The sequence below is a fragment of the Sminthopsis crassicaudata genome, chromosome 2 (genome assembly GCF_048593235.1).
Source record: "Sminthopsis crassicaudata isolate SCR6 chromosome 2, ASM4859323v1, whole genome shotgun sequence".
Taxonomy (NCBI): Eukaryota; Metazoa; Chordata; class Mammalia; order Dasyuromorphia; family Dasyuridae; genus Sminthopsis; species Sminthopsis crassicaudata.
In genome coordinates, this window is record NC_133618.1 from 442,944,727 (window position 1) to 442,958,287 (window position 13,561).

General features: G+C 36.6%; 1 protein-coding gene across 10 annotated transcripts in view; it reads left to right on the forward strand.

Annotated features, from left to right (window-relative positions):
- Window positions 1-13,561, forward strand: part of PTPRT (protein tyrosine phosphatase receptor type T) — a 1,285,960-nt gene that overhangs the window by 898,331 nt on the left and 374,068 nt on the right. The gene's annotated exons all lie outside the window — the stretch shown is intronic.

Genomic DNA, 13,561 nt, shown 5'->3' on the forward strand with positions numbered 1-13,561 from the left:
TTGGATGGGGGAAGGAAAAATGAAAGAAAGTGAAGAAACAAGTGGTGAAATCCCATTCCATTAAAGACCCATATTCTGCTTCTTTCAAGAAGAGGAGAAACACCATTCCATCAAGCTCTAGATTCCTCCCTTCCAGGGAAGAGAAGAAAGATACAATTCTTTCAGCTCCAGGCACCTGTCCTTTCCCTTGAACTGTCCATGGTGCTGAGAGCATTGTACTCTGAGACCAACACCCTATAAACAAAGAAAACCTACTGTAACTAATTCCTCAGTGATTAACAAATTCCCCATTTGGTCATACCCCTCCCATTCTAATGATTCAGAGTCCCCAGAAGTCATAATTCAAACCTTATTTCCTGTACTCCACTAGTTTATTCTTTATCCCCATTTCTCTCAAGCTAGCTCTCTTGTGTCTCACTATTAAGCTAACTACACTTACACTACGCTTACTAGAATGCTTTCTCCATAGATTACAAAGTTGTTTTCATCTTAAATATTTTCCTTTAATACTAGTTCCATCTTTTTTCTGGTTCTCACCATTTTGTGGAGACTGTAATTGGTCTTGGATATAGTGGTGATGTGGCCTTTCCTCCCACTTTATAGTATTTTTATTTTTTTCCAATTACATGTAAATATAGTTTGCAACATTTACTTTTATAAGATTTTGATTTCCATTTTTCTCCTTTTCTCTCTCTCTCTGGCTTATTCCTCTCTCTCCAAGACAACAAACACTCTAATAGATGATATTTCTATATAATTATATTAAATCTATTTCTACATGTTGTGAAAAAAGAATCAGCATAAAAGGAAAAACCACAAAAAAGAAAAAAAAACAAAAAAGTTAAAATATTATGCTTCAGTCTGTCTTCAGAACCCACAGTTCTTTCTCTGAATGTGGATATCATTTCTTATCATCAGTCTTTTGGAATTTTATTTCTGAGAAGATATAAATCTATCAAAGTTAATCATTGCATATTGTTGTAGTTACTATGTACAATTTCCTTCTGGTTCTCCTTACTTCACACAGCATCAGTTCATGTAAGTCTTTCCAGATTTTCTGAAATCCCTGGCTTTCACCTTGACCTGGATTCCTATTGATAATATAACCTCCTGGGTTGGTCTTTCTAGCAATGACTGCACTTTCAATCACTCCCCTTGACTCACTAATGAAGGTGAGGAAGTATTTCAACTCCATTCTTTCCATCGCTGCTTCCATTTTTTTTCATCTACCACCAATATTCAGTAATTTCTCCTCCTTTATGGTTCATTCAATCCATATCTAATGCTCATTTCATAATTGAGATAGCTACTATCTACCAAACTCCAGGACATTTTCCTTCTTTCCTCATATTGATACCAAATTGATATATATTGATCCTCAAACACCATGACCTAATAGTTCCTTAGCTTATTCATTTAACATGACCTATTCCTCTACCTCACTTCAGCCAAACACTTTAAAAATGGTCATAGTCTCGATCTTGCCATCATCCAAAAATACACTATTTCCATATTCATGAACTCTGAAATTCTCTCATCTTATCATAATTGACTGGCATTACACCTCTCCTTCTGCTGTCTTCATCCTCACTGTCACCCTCAATCCCTTGAGGGTCCAATTCCCAGGCCATTCATTATACAGGTTACATTCTCCTCCTTTTCCCATCTTGACCTGTTGGTGAACCAGATCACTTCTGAACTGTACTCTTGAATCCTTTAGTCCTTACTCACATTGTCTGTCTTGGCCTGCATTAGATTATTCTTATCATCCACTGTTTTCACTCCTTCATACATGCTGATAAATAATAATGGAGAAAATCATGAAGCCATTCTTAGTAGGGGCACTACAAATTTATGTTATGTAACCTCAACTGAGTCTTCATTGCTGCAAACCAATTTTTTTTATAATTCTCTAATTAATACACTATCCCATTAACCCCAATAGCTCTTTCAAATTGTTTCATTCTCCTTTAGACATTCAATGGGTCATCTTCCCTTATTTCAACTGTGAATCTTGTCTCATATTTCACTGAAAAAATTAATACCATTCCCTTAGAGTCCTCTTCTCTGCCCCCTTTGATATCTCCTACCACCCAGTTGCCTTTTCTCTATATCTTCTTTACCCCTCTCTCACAAGAAGAGGTGACTCTTCTCCTTATTAAGACAAAGCTTCTCTATATGTATGAGATTCCATTCCACCCTGTCTTCTCCAGCAGATTTCTCTGTCCATCATCTCTACCATTTTATTTATCTTTAATCTTTTTAATCTATTGACTTGCTTTCTATCTTCAAAAATCCTTCATTTCATCCATCTATTCCCATTAGCTCTTTTCCCATATATTTCTTCCCTTTTGTAACTAAACTCCTTGAGGAGGTTATCTATAATTGCTGCCTTCATTTCTTCTCCTCTCATTCTCTTCTTAACTCTGCAGTCTATGCTTTGACCACAGCTGCTTTCTTCAAAGATATAAATGATCTTTTAGCTATTAAATCTAAGGGCCTTTTTTCAATTTATTCTTTTGACAACTCTTAAGTGTTTCATTCTCTTGATCCCCTTCTCCTCCTTAATACTCTCTTCTAATTTAGGTTTTTATGGGAATACTCTCTTTTGGTTCTTATCCTTTTTCTCTGACTGTTCCCTCAGGCTTTTTTTTTCTGGATATTGGTCTGGGTCACACCTGATGAAGGAAAGTATCCTCCAAGGCTCTGTTTTAGGTCATTTTCTCTTCTTTCTGGATACTATTTCAGCTCCCATGGTTTCAGTTGTCATCTCTGTGCTGATGGTTCTCATATTTGCTTTTTAGCTCTATATAACCTATCTTCTATCTTCCAGACTTGATGACTCTGTCTCTTAGAAATATCAGACTGAATGTCCTATAAACAGACATTTTAAACTCAAAATTTCCAAACTGAACTCATTATCTTTTCTCCTATGCACCCTTCCCAACTTTTTTTTTTTTTTTGCTATCGAAGTGAACATTATTTTCCCTGTCACTTAGGCATGCAATTTACATGTCACCTTTGACTTTTCACTGTCTCTCACCCTCCATATCCAGTTGGTTGCCAGTGTCTGTCTATTTAACCTTCGTAACATCTTTCATATACAACTTCTTTTCTCTGACATTTGGTGTATATCTGGACTATACCAATAATCTATTGCTTGGTAGCCTTTCCTCAGATCTTTCCCAAATTCAATCTGACCTCCAATGATTTACTAAATTAACCTTTTTAAAGCACAAATCTGACCATGGAAATATTTATCAAGTAAATTCCAGTAGCTTCCTATTACCTATTAGATCAAATATAAAGTTCTTTGTTTAGCATTCTAAGTCCTTTATAACCTGAAATTCTCCTATCTTTGTAGGCTTCTTATACCTTACAGCCTCCTAACCTCTCCCACATAGTTTATGATCCAATAACACTTGTGTCCTTGCTGCTGCTCTTTTCACAAAAAAACTCTATTTAGGCATTTTCACTATTTTCCCCTATGTCTTGAATACTCTCCTCTCCTTCTCATCTGCAAATCTTAGTTTCTCTGGCTTCCTAGCTAAAATCCTACTTTAAAAAAAAAAAAAAAAAAAAAAAACAACTTTCTTAATCTCAGTACCTTCCCTCTACAAATTATCTCCAATTTTATCCTGTGTTTATGTGTGTATGTGTGTTATATATATATATATATATATATATATATATATATATATATATATATATGATATGCATACTCTATACATACATACTCCCATAGTTATTTCCATATTGTCTCCTTCATTAGACTGGGAGCTACTTGAGAGCAAAAACTGTCTTTTGCCTTTGTGTTCCTAGTGTTTAGCATGGGACTTAAAGGCACAGTACATAAAAGGCATTTAATATATGCTTATTGGCAGATTTCCTAGATCTAGGGCTGGCTAGATATAGTTGGTCCTTACCAATTAGAACAGCAAAAGTCTGGTTTGGAGGGAAGGGCAGCATAGGAACCAATGTTGATAAGGCAGAAAATAGCCTGGTTGAAAAAGAGGTAAAGAGATACTCCAACCCATTACTGGACAGTTCTAGTTTTACAAATGAATATCATGGACAAAATTGCATGCTTTCTTTTAATGCTTACAACCATAAGGTACAGAAATTATTCTGTTCAGTTTTTCACTGTTGGTCAAAGAGCCATGATAAATATATGTATGTGGTATGGAATAAGCAATAGAATGGGCAGAAGTTGTGGCGATTGTGGGAAGATTTATTTTAATTGCCTTTCTTTCACCTTCTATCTTTTTCTATACTGAAACTACAAATTAATGGTCACATCCAACTTCCTGTCATTGCATTACTCTGTTTGTGATACCATATCACATTGGCTGAGATGTGACTGGCTTCTGGGGATGCTTTTGCAATTCAATTATAAAGGAACTTAAATTGTATTTCCAAATGAATAAAAGATCCATTTCACAGACACTGAAGTTGCCTCCATCCTCTAAATTCACTCAATGTAAGTTTAATTTTCCACAGTATGCGTATCACCAGCAAACAGCAGCTAGTGCCTACCGAGAATAACACCTAGCAAATTCATGAATTGAAGATATTTGTGCTCTGGTTTAAATAAGATGTTCTGTTTTGATTTAGGCCATTAGCAGATTTCACACATCTCACTTTTGGCAGGAGAAGGCCAGGCTCAGCCAAAACTTTGTTATCAAGGCATAAAGTAATAACATTTCAGAGCTGGAAAGGGCCTTAGAGATCATCTCATTTATATGATTATTGGTTTAAAACTGGAAAGAACCCTAGAGGTCATTGAATCCAATCCCTTCTTCTTAATGGGGAAGGAAAATGAGGCCCAGAAAATGGAGGGCATCAGTCCAAAGTCACAGAGAAAATGAGTAATAAAGCTAGAAATTGAGCCTAATTATTAATCTACAGAGTTTCATAGACGAAAGGATCATAGCAGTGTAGGTCTGTTCTAGATCCCCATCTCATTCCCCCAATTGGTTGTTTCATAAAAGTTTATCTATCAACTCTGTGCAGGTGAGTGTGACTTTTTTAAACTGATGACTCACATATCCATTTATTCAGCCAGTCTTTTCCTTGAGATTCAACCCCACATCAACAGCTGCCTGTTGAACTTTTTTCTAATTAGATGTACAGTAGACATCTAAAGCACATGTCCAAAATTATATCTTTTTTCTTGAAACCTTCTCTTCTTAAAAAACTACAATTTCTGCCAAAGGCACTACTGTCCCTCAACTCCCTCATATTTGTAACTTCAGCATTATTTTCAGCTCCTCACTCTTCTCATCCCAATAGTCAATCTACTTCCAAACTTTGATATTTCTCTCTCCACATCTCTTAAGCATCCTTTCACTACCATCTTAGTTTAGATCTCCATAGCCTTTTGCCTGGATTATTGCAGTGGTCTCTTTATTTCTCTCCCTGCCTCAAGTCTTTCACCTCTCTCATTCATCTTTCACCTCATTGCCAAAGGGATGTTCCTGAAATGCAGATCTGACATGGGAACCCCTGTCAGTCAATTGCAGTGATTTCCTATGGCCTCTGAGATAAATATAAACCTAGCTATGACCCAACATTTCAACCTCCTTGGACATTACTTCTCTTCCTTCATTCTGTGACCTGAACAAATTGACCCAGACATAGTACTGCCTCCTAACATGACAGCTTTCAACCTCTTCCCCAAGGAGAGCATGCAACTCAGAGCCAGCATGGTTGCTCACATTTTTACCCTGATTCAGACAAGCTTCCATCCAAGGTTTGTTTTCCCAGTGATTTTGGAAATGGTTTCTGACTAGAAACACAAATATTAATTCAGCAATTGAACATTTCTTCACTTATTTAGCACTTGCTGTATGCACAGGCTTGGGTTAATGCTATAAAGATGGGGAAATAGCATAGCTGCTCCTCTTAAGAAAGGATCTAAAATTAGCAACTGTGGTACAAGGTGGTATACAACAGAGAAAAAGAAGAGATCCAGGAAGAAAGAAGAATTTGAGGAGGGAGAAATGACTTACTTAGGTAAGAAAAGAAATAACTGGGAGGGCTTCGTGAAGGAGGTTGAACATGATTTGAACCTTGAGGGAAGGATTTCTACAAACACAGTTAATAATTGCTATACCAACCAGTATTTATATAATGTTTCAAGGCTCCTAAAGCTCCTCTCCTCTACCCTGTGAGGTAGATTCTACATCTATTATTGGTCCTGCTTTAGGAATTTAAAAAATTAGACTTAAAGAGGTTTAGTAACCTGTTTGGTCACAAAATTAGTAAACAAAAAGGCTAGATTCAGATCCAGACTTATCCTAATGTTAAGTCTCAAGTTCTTTCACTACTTATAGTGATTCTTGGTAATGTGGTACAATAGAAAGTCTATTTGAAAAATATGGGTGGGGATGGGATGTGTAACAGCCAAAACAAATCAGAAAGGGGGTATCTATTACCCACTACAGAAAAAGTTTTCTAGAATGTTTTATAGTCACTCTGATTGGGAATTATCCCTGAGTCTTTTGACAACCAGATATATGGATTGTTGTCCTCTAGATACAGTCTCAGGTGACCTTGAGGCAAATAATACCCAAGTATCTTTCCTATAAAATAAGGACAGCAGCAGCTAGCACACCCATACCAGAAACCCTTAAAGAGATCTCAGATAAAGGTTAATTAAAAATTGATAAGCAGGAACCCACACCCCTGCCTCTCCTCCTATTCTTCTACCTCCAAAAATCATTTTTTCCTGTCCTGCCATCTCTGAGGAGACCTAGATCTGATGTAACCTGAAGATAATCTTCTAGACTTGACTCCTAATGACTCCCACCTAAAATAATGATCCTCTTCCAAACTGAATTTAGAATGATTCTTGCCCCCACCCATCCTTTGGATATATAATATGATCTTTCCTTTCATTTTCAAGTAATTTAAGGAAACTCAGAGGTCATATAGTCAAAGAAATCAAGTGATCTCCTAAAGCAAACATACCTAGGTTTTAAAGTCAGATCCGAGATTCCAAGTTTAGTGATCTTTCCTCTGTACCATGGAACCTCTCATATTGTTTATGTGACTTTCCATATGACCTTTGTCCACCAAACCTAAAAGCTTTTTGAAGATGGATTGAGTAGAAGTTGGACAGGTAAAATAAGAGGAAGGAGAAAGCATTCCAAGGCTGCAGAATAATATAAATAAATGTGTTGGGAAAGAGAAGGAAGGAGATTTGCATTCTATATCTAAAGAGCATATGATAAGCCTAAAGAGGGTTCTTGTCAGGGAGTAGCATGGCCTAAAATGAGAAGTAGAATAGAGCCAGATTTTTTTTTAGGGGGGGGAAGGGTGCTAGAATTTCATGAGGACCCATGAAAAGTTCAGGAATAGGAACAGTGACATGTTTTAGAAGACAGAAGCCTGAGAGCCTTCTCTAGATGTGTGGAAGGGAAGAAAGGCAGGGAAATCAGTTAGAAGATGATAGCAATAATCTACACATGAGATTGGCCTGGGGTTTGTGGGAATAAAGTACAAAGGATAGTTTTGAGAGATAGTAGAAATAAACTATCCAAACACTCATTTAATGCAAGGTACTAGAAGGCAAGGGCTAACAATCCAAATTTTTTTGAGCAATCAGTGTATGTTTAGTTGCTGAAAAAGTTTTTGAATTGTCGGATATCATTCAATAAGATCAATGGGAAAAAAATATGAAACTTTAGCTTTCTGCCTTTCACATATTTCTGTGGGGGAACCCAATTCAGTAAACCCAATTACAGCTGCACATGTATCACTTTCTCAGCAATTTCAAGCCTGTTTGATGCAGTTGGGAGGCAAATCTTCAGATTTCCTTATCTGGACCAAAGCCAGAGTTTGTCATCTAAACAAGTACATGCTGATGTTGGGGAGGGAGATGGAGAGGGAAAAGGAGAGGGAACAAGGAAATGGACTGAAAATATGAACTCTCCCATTGCTCAATTTGCCAGCCATCTTTTGAATGAGCCAGCAGTGATTTCAAAGCATTCAGGAGAGAAGAGCTTGTAACAAAGGAAAGGATGTTCAGAAAAAGCAAGGCACAGCTATTGTTATGGAATGATTTATTCTATTTATTCAACTTTTGAAAGTCAGACTCTATTACCTGGAAAAATGCAAGGTTTTTTCCTTCTGGTTTTTCCCATGTACAGAATACATCTCTGGTCAGTTTATCTAGCTCTTTCAATGTAATGTGTCTCTTCCCATATTTTAGATCATCTCAGGCACAGAGAGTCAAGGAGTATATATGTGAGAGAACTTACTTTGAAACAAGAAAGAACTAAGTTCAAGGGCCACCTCATATGACCCCAAAGAAGTCATTTAACCATTCAATATCCTATATCAGCTTGCACTAATATAGGAATTTTTTTTTTCATCCAGCTGCTCCCTATAGTAATGAAATCACAGAACCAGTTCCTCCCTATCTAGGCACAGACTTCTTCTTTACTCTTAACTTAAAAAAAAAGTAATAACATTTTTATTTAAGGCTTTGAGTTCCATATTCTTTCTCCCTTAGATAACATTTTTATTTAAGGTTTTCAGTTCCATATTATTTCTCCCTTTGATGGCAAGTAATCAGATATAGGTTATATCTGTGCAATTATGTAAAACATTTCCATATTAATTGTTTTGTACAAGATTTGAATAATAGGGAAAACATGAAAGGAGAAAAGTGGAAAATAGTATGTTTCATTCAGTATTCAGTCAATATGTTTTCTTTTTCTAGAAGCAAATAGCAATTTGAAATTAATCCTTTAGCATTGTCTTAGATCTTTGTATTTTTGAGGATAACTAAATCATTCACAATTCTTTTTCAAATAGCATTGCTATTACTATGTACAATATTCTCCTGGTTCTATTCCTTTCACTGTCTTTCTGAAACCATCCTGCTTGTAGAACAATAATAATCTTTTCCAATCACAGCTTGTTTAGCCATTCCCCAATTGATAGGAATTCCTTTAATTTCCAATTCTTAGCCATCACAAAAAGAGTTACTAGAAATATTTTTCTATGAATATGTCCTTTCCCCTTTTGGGGGGGGGTGTTTTTGGTATATAGACCTAGAAGTGGTTTTTTCCTTATTGATAAATGGTCAAAGGATATGAACAGGCAGTTTTGAAAACAATCAAAGCTCTCTGTAATCACATGAAAAAAATGTTCTAAATCACTATCGATCAGAGAAATAAAATTAAACAATTCTGAGCTATTACCTTATACTTATCAGAATGGCCAATATGACAAAAAAAGAAAATACTGGAGGTTGGAGTTGTGGAAAAATTGAGATATTAATGTATTGTTGGTGGAGGTTTGAGCTCATCCAACCATCCGGGAGAGCAATTTGGAACTATGCACAAAGGCTATACAATGCTGATTACCTTTTGATGCAGCAATAGCAGTGCCCACATGCTCAGGGATCGCACCAGCCTTGATTGTCTAAAGAACCACAGGGTGGACCTTCAGAACCAGCAGCTTCCTCAGATGCTCTGCCTGATCCACATTCTCAATCACCCACTCACCCCCTACCCTGACCACTGCTTCCTGGGATCTAATGACCAACTGCTTATCTCAGCTGCCTTCTGTCTTCCATCTCTCCTTGACTTCTCCCTTCCCTATAAACAGCATGGGCAATTCAGTTCAGTCTTAGTGCCTTGTTCCCTGCCTGAACTCAGTCCTTAGTTCCCTCCTGGAAAATACTGGTTACCCAAGTCCAACTCCCCAGTTTCCCCAACCCCAACTTCCAGGGATTTTCTTACATAGGAGTTATCTTCCCTCCACCCCATTTGCAGATTAGCCTTTTTTGTCCTTAGGTTTTTTTTTATATATATATATATTTTTTTTCCCCTTTTTGCAGCTCTCTGCTGCCCCCGGCTGGGAAATTGACCTTCCACACTCAGCTCACCTGGGTTCTGGGCTTGCTTTTGGGCTGTGAGGGATAGAACATACATTCTTTCATTTTGAAAGCTTTTTAAAATGGAAAAAGAAAGGTATTTATATAAAGGAGGCTCTTGAGAAGTAGGAAAGATGGTCTATTTACCAAAATGAGCTCGAGTGATCTCCACTCTGAGAGATCCGTCACTGGAGAATGTAAGGAGCTACCTCAGTTCAACACTAATGGCTCTCAAGCCCTTACATTTTCCTCTCTAGTTGATTTGAGCACTTCAGAGGATCAGGGAGGTTTCTGCCTCCCAGCTGTTTGCTTTCTCTAAGCTTTCTTACCAGTTTTCCCTAAAAGCAAGAGAGCTATGACTTATGCTCTGGCTGCATCTCCACCTCTGTTCACATCCTCTCCCACAGAGTCTGGTGTGGAGCTCCACTGGCAGACTAGAACTAGCTGATTGTAATTCAGAAAGTAAAGAAATCTTATACCCCAGGTTAAGCATTCAAATGCTTGGAAAAGCCTGGATGGAAAAAAACACACAACTGGTACCCTTCTTACCTTTCCATCAATTCCCCTCCATGTACCATTTCAGCCATCAGCTTTCTTGCTAGTTTTCATCCATGTCACGTTGTCTTTTCAGCTCCATGCCTTTTCTTTGGCTTTCCCCCATACCTAAAATACTGTTCCTTTTCATCCCTATCCCTGGTGTCTTCCTGAATCATCTAAAATCACACTTTCTTTGGGAGACCTTTCAAGGTATCCCCAGCCCCAATGTGTTCCCCTTAAGATAGCATGCCATTTATACTGTATTTTCTATGTACACAATATAAGCTCCTTACTCTGATCCACACAATGACCAGCCATGATTTGGGAGGATTCATAATAAAACAATTTATCTATTTTGTGAGAGGTGATGAACTCATAGTACAGATTGAAATGCATTTTTTTACACTGTCAACTCATTTTGTTTGACTGTGCATATCTGTAATGTTTTTATTTGGTTGGTTTGTATTTCACTTTCTCAATGGTGGGATACAGAGAATATGTACCTGAAAATAAAATAAAATTGAGCTTAAAAAAAAAAAACAAACCTCTCTGAAGTTAGGAAACATGTTTATACCTTTCTTTATATCCTCTGGCATATAGTTAGTGCCTGGCAATATTTGTTAATTGAGTGCTGGAATAATTTGAATGTTTGTTGCCCTGCAGACAGAAGAGCAGAAAGCTAAAAGTGAAGCTATTAAGCAAAACCAACCAGTGAATGACCAAAATGGTCCATGATGTAGTGGAAAAGGCAGTAAGCATAAAAGTTAAAAGGCCTGGGTTCAAAGCCTACTTCAAGTATTTACTTAATTGTGTGACTCAGTTTTCTCAACTGTAAAATGAGATTAAATTTGTTATCTTCTAAATTCTTTTAAATTGTTAATCCCTGTTACCGGAGATTTGATTAATGAAGCTGGAAATTCTTTGTCTAAAAAAGAGGACACATATGAATGGTTAAGTGATTATGCCCTCTAACTGTAAAAGTATCAGGAATATTTTTTCATATTGTTTATTGAGGGCCAAACCTATTCTTTATGATTTTGCCACTTGCATTTTCAGATTTTTTTATGCTTGCTTGAACATAATTTTTAAACTTGTTTTGGTGTTCACTGACCTTTTGACTCAGGCCAGGACAGAAATGACTTCCAGAAAGCTTAGATAAATTTGATATTTAGTCTATAATGATACAGATCATTATTAACCAACTAGATTTATCAAAATCAATTTACAAAACAGTGTTTCAAAATATCTGTGATTTCATCACTCTGGCTGCTTCAAACACTCATACAGATGGCCACTCCCTCCAGGATTTAGTAAACAACTTAATGAATTGCTTTAGCCAAAAATCTCATCATCTGATGGTCAACTTTCTGGTGATAAACTTCTATGAGTACAGCTAGGTCTTCCAATAGAGATACACAGGCTATTAGTCAATGGACTAGTATTCAAAGTCTTTCCCACCTTTCAGGGCCTACTAATCCTTCAGTATAGTGATCAGCTTGGCACTATGGTGAGACCAAAGAACACAGCATTTGTGGGACTTCAGTGAACCCATTTTTTGAAAATTTGTTTTGTAAATCGTACTGAAAGATAATTATTTGATTCACAGGAATTCACCAAGAGATTTCCTTTCTACAGAAAATTCCCCTAGATCATTTTAAAAGATGACTATTGTAATCATGCCTGAAATGGAACCATAAGAAAGTATTCCTATGAGTATTAAAGGATTTTTTGTCTTTGAAATGAAAAAAAGTGCTGCTAAAATATAAATGCTCACAGAGGGAGTATTAAAAGCCTCAAGGTTCCAAAGCCATTAGCTGACACCCTTGGTGCAATAAGATTAATCAATTAATGCTATGGGAATGGATCTGAAGAATGTATCTGGAATAGTACTTTCAACCACTGAAGCCCAAAAACCATAACCCAGCTGTCCCTTGCTGTCACTCTTAAAGTTGTATAAATGTATTTATGATGTCACTGATTCAGGAATTCTTTCCAATGATGCTGGCTGTAGACTATATATATATGCCTTCCCATCCTGTGCACCTCTTTTTTCTGTTCCGTCATAAGATCCACTTTTATAATGTCTTAAAGATACCAGGAGAGCACCAGCTAGTTTGCTTGTCATCCCTTGTCCTAATTATGCAGCTAATCCATCTTCTCTTCTTATCATATATTTCCTTTATGAAGTTTTTGATTCCTGTTCTTCATAATTCCTCATTGGTTCAGTGTTATAACCTTTTCTTACCCACCATGCTCCACTCTACTGCTTTTCACATGATATTTCTATTTGATTCTTTGGAAATTATTGTTTTCCATTTCTTATTGCCCTATAGCAAGACTAGTTAAATGATGCTAATTAAAAAGATGGGCTTTTGTTTTCACTGCTGCTTCTGTGGAAGCAAAGATCCTTTAGGAAAAGGACTTTAAGGCTAAATGGAAACTGGCTTCCTAGATTTGTTTTTGTGTTTCCCAGATGACTAGATGGGGATCAGATCTGGAAAGGATAAGGATACTAGGAAATGGAGTTACAAAAGAAGATTGGAGGAAAAGGAAGGAAATACAGAAATCATCTAAATTAGCTTTACAACTTGAGTCAGCCATGTTTTGCATTGAAGAATCTTCTGTATTTTTTTCATTTAGAAATGAAAACTATCTTAGGAAACCAGTGAGTCCATCTTCCTCATTTTTATAGGTGAGGGAACTGAGGGATAGAGATGTGTAGTGAATTGTCCATATAGTGTCTGAAGCAAGATTTGAACCCATCTTCCTGATTCCAAATCTAATGCTCTACATCCCATTATGTGATAATTTTTCTGACAACATTCCTTATTGTGTATGTGTATATGTATGCATATTTAAGTCATATTCATAGCCCAATATGGGACCTAAAACTGAAAGGTCTGGTTCAACTTCTATTTCTTGTTTTACATGGAAGGAAACTAAGTCTGCAAGATAGGAATTTGTTTTTGTCAGGATCTCATAAATGCAAGCTATAGCTTGCCCTCTCTTAACCCCTAACTGTGGTTACCAGCCCTTTTCTAGCATGTGCTTCCTAAATATTGTCTTATATATGATTTATTTCATGCTTCTGTACAAATTATATATTGAATTAATAACAAAATTATTAAGTATGTG